This window comes from Cyrtonyx montezumae, unplaced genomic scaffold, assembly GCF_038088225.1.
Source record: "Cyrtonyx montezumae isolate F1298 unplaced genomic scaffold, pur_monq_1.0 scaffold_3, whole genome shotgun sequence".
Lineage (NCBI taxonomy): Eukaryota > Metazoa > Chordata > Aves > Galliformes > Odontophoridae > Cyrtonyx > Cyrtonyx montezumae.
The window spans coordinates 151,432,271-151,438,270 of record NW_027072034.1 but is presented as its reverse complement, the minus strand read 5'-3'; positions in this window follow the sequence as shown (position 1 = coordinate 151,438,270).

Below are 6,000 nucleotides of genomic sequence, written 5' to 3'. Positions count from 1 at the left end.
TAACATTTTCAAACATATGTAATGTTCCACTTTTATCTAGAGAATCTCAGTTAAAAGGCTGTTTGTGCTTTACCTATGAAAATCAGGGCACTTTTACATGAGATAACATTTTTACACCAAAAATATAGTTAAGGACATGAAGTCGTTGAAAGTATTACCTGGCCTAAGCATGACAGATTTTGAGAACTGGCTTTGGAGAACTAAGAGAGAAAATTCTAAGTTCTCAAATCTTAACCTATGTAAACTGATTAATTGATTTGAATATTCAAAGTCTACAGTATCAACTTAAAATTTTACTGACTTTTTCAATATGAGCCTGAACTTGGCCGTGAAGTGAATGGGAGTATGAGCTAACTCTTAGTGAAAAATTATGTACTGAAACATTGAACAGTCTTTCATCATTTCCTTGAAAATGTGGACTTAGAGAAATCTCCCTGAAAATTCTGGCAATAACGTATAAGGTAGTGTAGTGAAGAAAATAAATAAAAATTAAAAACAGAATTGTTGACTGAATTTCTTCATCTGTACACAGAGGAAAGTATGCTGATTCTTATTAGCTTGATGGGTCTTTTTTTTACCAGTTATGAAAAAACTTTACTATGTTTTTAGTTAACATAATTATATAAATTGTATAATCCTCATAATTCCCTATAAATTATAACTACTTTTCCCTTCAATAGCATTTCTCTGGCATCTAATGACTAGGAAATAAGATAGTTAGTAAATTTTAGTAAATTTCTAGTGACTTACTCATATTATTCAAACATTGGAGGCTCAAAAAATAAGTCAAAGTTAAAATTACAGATTGAAAACTTTCATGAGTGGAAATGCATTACACATAAAAGATGATAGTTCTTCATGATGGTGGGCAGTTCTGGTCTTAACAGTCTGTGGAACAATTGCTTAATGCATTAAAGTAATTAAATTAAATTAAGGAAATTAAAGTACAGATTGTTCAAAGAGGTACAAAAGCAGAGTGAAAGCCATAAACTGGCAAGGAAGCGGGAGTTGGGTGGATGACACTAAGCTGAATGGTGCTGTTGACATTCTAGATGGAACGGAGGAATGCTATCTAGAGGAAAGGATAGCTGGAATGTAGGCATGGAGAGCTGGGCTGTAAGAAACCAGATGAGGTTTAACAAAAGCAAGTGTAGCGTCTCGTGCCTGAGAAGGAATAACTGCCTGTATCACTATAGGTTGACCCAGGTGAATCCAGAGAAGCTCTGTGGAGAAGGACATGGGGGCCCTGGTGGATGACAGATTATCCACAAGCCAGCAGCATGCCCTTGTGACCAAGGCCAATGGGATCCTGGAGTGCATTAAAAGGAGCATGGCTAGTAAGTCAAGGGAGGTTATCCTACCTCTCTACTCTGCCCTAGTCAGGCCTTACCTGGCGTACTATATTCAGTTCTGGGTTCCTAGGTACAAAAAAGACAGGGATCACCTGGAAAGAGCCTAGCAGAGGGCTGCAAAGATGATAAAGGGCCTGGAGCATCTCCCCCTGTGAGAAAAGTCTGGGTGACTTGGTTTTTTCAGCCTTGAGAAAAGAAGACTCAGAGGAAATCTTATTAATATTTATAAATATCTCAAGTGTGGAGGAGAAAGTTACGTGGCCAACCTCTTTTTAGTGGTCCGTGGGGATGGGACAAGGGCCATAAACTGGAGCATAGGAAGTTCTGCTCCAATATGAGAAGGAACTTCATAGAGAGTGTGATGGAGCACTGGAACAAGCTGCCCAGAGAGGTTGTGGAATCTCCTTCTCTAGAAATACTTAAGATCTGTCTGGATGCCTACCTGTGCAACCTGACATAGGGAGCCTGCTTTGGCAAGGATGTTGGACTTGATGATCTCCAGAGATCCCTTCCAACCCCTACAATTCTGTGATTCTGTGAATCTGTACAGGCTTGAGAGGTGGGCTCATACCAACCTTAAGGGGAGAGACTCTTTATTATAGCATGTAGTGACAAGATGAGTGGAAATGGCTTTAAACAAAAGGTAGAGTTAGTCTAGTTGTTAGGAAGAAATTCTTTACTGTGAGGGTGGTGAGACATTGGAATTTGTTGCCCAGCAAGACTGTGGATTCCCCCTCCACAAGGAGGGGTCACAAGTTCAAGGCTGGGCTGGATGGGGCTTTGAGCAACCTGGTCAGAGGGAGGTGTCCCTGCCTATAGCAGGGGAGTTGGAACTAGGTGATATTTAAGGTCCTTTCCAACCCAAACCATTCTATGATTCTATGATTTTGACAAGATGCTTTCCTTTGTTGACCTGTGCACATTATATGCTCATTACATTACCAAAACACATCTCCATCCTAAAAGTTACCTGCCTCCAAGGTAATACCATTCCTCACTGATCATGCACTCTGAAATTCTTAGCCTATACCTTTAAAAGTGAAGTGAGAAAATGTTACATCAATCAAAACAAAGATATGTAATGACTGGCATCAGTCAAGGTCCACCTGCAAAATAAGAAATAGTATGAAAATGGCCTCAGAAGGGGGAAAGATTAGAGAAGATCTCATAACAGACAAGTTGTGAGAATGCCTACAGACTTCTGGGATCGGTTGACTTACCCAATAGGAACACCTATTTTTTGTATCGTCTTGGATAACTTCACATGCTTTGCAAAAGAAACTGTAATAGGTTGCTAATAAACTACACCATTCACTAAGTCAATCATGTGAGTTCTGACTAGACACAGACAAAATTGCTTCAGTAATGCACACATTTGAGCTCTGACCGAACACGACTAGATCAATAATGAGAGGGTCATGAAAAGGTTCAGTGAATGCCACTAGATGAACTGGGCAACGTGCTGCTTGTGAATCCATAATCATGATAGTTCATACACTGAACATGACCTGACTTATACTGTCAGACTGGCATCACTTAGAATGTTGCCTCTTTAACAACAGACATTATTGATAATTTCAACTTCTGTAGCTTACTGTTCACACTTTCCCCTGTTGTTTCTAAATATCTTTTCACCTTGACTCTAGCCATGCTCTTTTTTTTTAAAAAAAAAAACAACATCAAAGTAGTCTAAATTTACTAACCAGATCTGTCCTACTCAACTGTTAACACAGAACTAGGAGTCCTAATTTAAAAACTTGACTGGATAAAGGAAAGGGACAGATACCTCTAGAGGAAAAAAACTCGTGTTCAGATTGAATTCATTTGAAGTAAAATTGTTGTCACTCTCTCTTTTCGTAGGCATAATTCAAGGGATGAAGATGAATAAGAATACAAACGTGCAACATATAGACCCAAATAATAAACTGGATGAAGATTTTATCACTGAAGACTGAATATAAGGGGTGTAATCCTCAGGAATTATGCTCAGGGTAAAGGGAGCTTGCTAGAAACTGTAACAGAATTTAAGACCATGTGAATATACGAACATCTGTTTTGATCCAGAAACTCATCTGTGTCAATATCACACTGTTGATGGTGTTCAGCAAATGCTTCAATAACTGTGCAACCATGAAGCTTCCAGTCATCTCTGACTGGAGATTTCTCAAACTGAAGATTGGCACCACATCATCAGGTTTATTAGATTCTGATGGATATTCCATTCCTAAATTTGTTTAATGTGTTTTCAAGCCCATTTACAGTTTTGCAATGAAAGAAATCTGTAGTACTGAGTTCCAAAGTATAATGAGGTGTTATGTGAAAAAGTACTCCTTTTATTCCCTTCAGACCTTGTGCATGATCATTCCACTTGGTGGTTTCTGATCCTTGTTTTATAAGATAGAGTGAATGATTATTCCCTTGTCACCTTCTCCATCCCATTCATGATTTTCATGCTTATCGGATCACCCTCAGTTGTTTCTTTTCCTGGGAAGAGTTTTAGTCTATTTAAAATCTTTTCGTATGGAAAGTATTCTTTGTCTCTCTCAGTTTTCAGCTATCTTGCCTTAAAATGTATGAGATGTATGTCTACAAAGTTTTTATTTTTCTCTTCAATCCAAGCCATTTTATCTTTAGGCATATGTACTGACATGTGGATCCCCATGGACTACCAGGAGATTAATTTCTAGATTAATTATTTGTTTTCACTATTTATTTTCTAACTTTTAACTAAGCATTGATCTCTGAGGGGACTTATCCTCACTTTGGTAAGGAACATTTGAAAAGACTACAAAAATCCATGTGTAAGATATTAATTAGCTCGCCTCTAATCCTTATGTTTCTCAAACAATATGCAGTGAAGCTTGATTTTTCCCACCTCACAAAATCTCATATTGTTACCTGTTGCATCTTTTTTATTACTGTAGTTATGCAATCCAAGTACATTATTTAGGAAAGAGGAACTAACTCTATGTGCTTTCCTGGATTTCTTCCAACCTCTCCCTTGTAAATTCATTCAGAATCTTCAGTCTTCTAAAATCTAAGATGATTTGAACAATTCTGGCAATCTCAAACATAATCTGATTTTGAATTCTTGAGGAAAAAAATTGCTCTTTTCACATTGCCAGTGATCTAAAACTTATATAAGCATACTTCAGTATGAGTACTTACTTGAGTTTGTGTGCCATCAAGAATGACTCAGCATTAGTGCTTACCTGTTTTCCTCCATAGTGAACACCAAGGCAAATATTTCACTTACTATTTCTTCTATGGCTGTATCTTGTTGGAATGATTCTATGTCATTTATATTATCCATCAACCCTGAAGAGAGACTGGCAAGCATCCTTTTTCTGATATGTTTAAAGAAGTTTTATTAGTAGTTTTTATCCCTTATGCAATTATCCAGCAAAGAGATTTTTGGCCTCTCTTATTCCAGACTTGCCTGAGTTTGCAGTTTATTTGACTTCCCTTGCTTGAAAGCATTTTCCTCTTCTTGATGAATATCTTTCTGTTTCTAAAATGTCGTGCATATCTTCTGTGTTTAATTTCTATGCATCTCTTAAAGTCTCTTCGATTAGGAGGGTTGTATTTACTATAGGTCTTACATTGTTTTAAAACAATTTCCTTGTCACCTGTAAGCAGTTGTTTGCAGAGACTGTGGGAGGAAGACATCTGTTATTACATATTTGAAGAAAAGAAAGATTTTGTATTAGAGAAGCTCAAATGTTTAAACGTGCTGAGACAGGGTTCACAGCTTTGAAAACTTACTTTATGCTAACTCTGTCAAAATGAAACAAGAGTAACACTAATTAAAAAAAGAAGAAGAAGAATGCAACATTAGGAGCATTGTTTCAGGTCATATGAAACACTCAGTGTTCCTCCTGCTAACAAAAAGTCAATATATTATCTTACTTTTTCAAGAGGAATCTTCAATAGTGTTTTGAATGTGAAGAAAGGATCCTGACTGCCCATTATGAAAAAGACTACTGTAACCCAATTTCCTGACCTGTGATTCCAGATTAACATTTCTCAACATATGACTCATTCTCCCTAAATGTTGTCTTACAGATGAACCTCAATTAGGTCCAATCATGTTTATCTGCCTACCTTTTTTAAAATGCTGCTTTTAACTAAAGCATTGTATGAACTAGAAAAGTAAACAATATTTCAACATACAGTAGACAGAAAATTCTTGATGGTCAAGAAACGGTCATATGTTTTGATATATAGTAATAATCTTTTACATTACACTAGGGGGAAAAACAATAAACAGAAAAAACACTTTTTTTTTTTAATTAGAACAGTATGGTTTCACCTAGTTAACTGTTAAGAGAGAAAAAAAAAAGCATGTTCCAATTTCTGTTTTGTATGGCAAACCGTAATTTCAAATTGTTTCTGACTGTCTGGAGAAGTAAAGACCTAAAATTAGTACGGATAGAAGGAATGTAATACTATTAACTTTAATGATCTTGTTCTCTATGTGTTCTTATACCTTCAGTAATGACAGTGCGTTCTACAACTTTCAGTTGCTGACTTTTTGATTCAGTCTTCTTTTTGAAAATTCTTTCCACTCTATGATTTCTGTAGAACTGCAACCAAACTGAATCTTTCTTCAAAAACTGTCAAATGAGGAATTAGCTTAAAAAGTTTA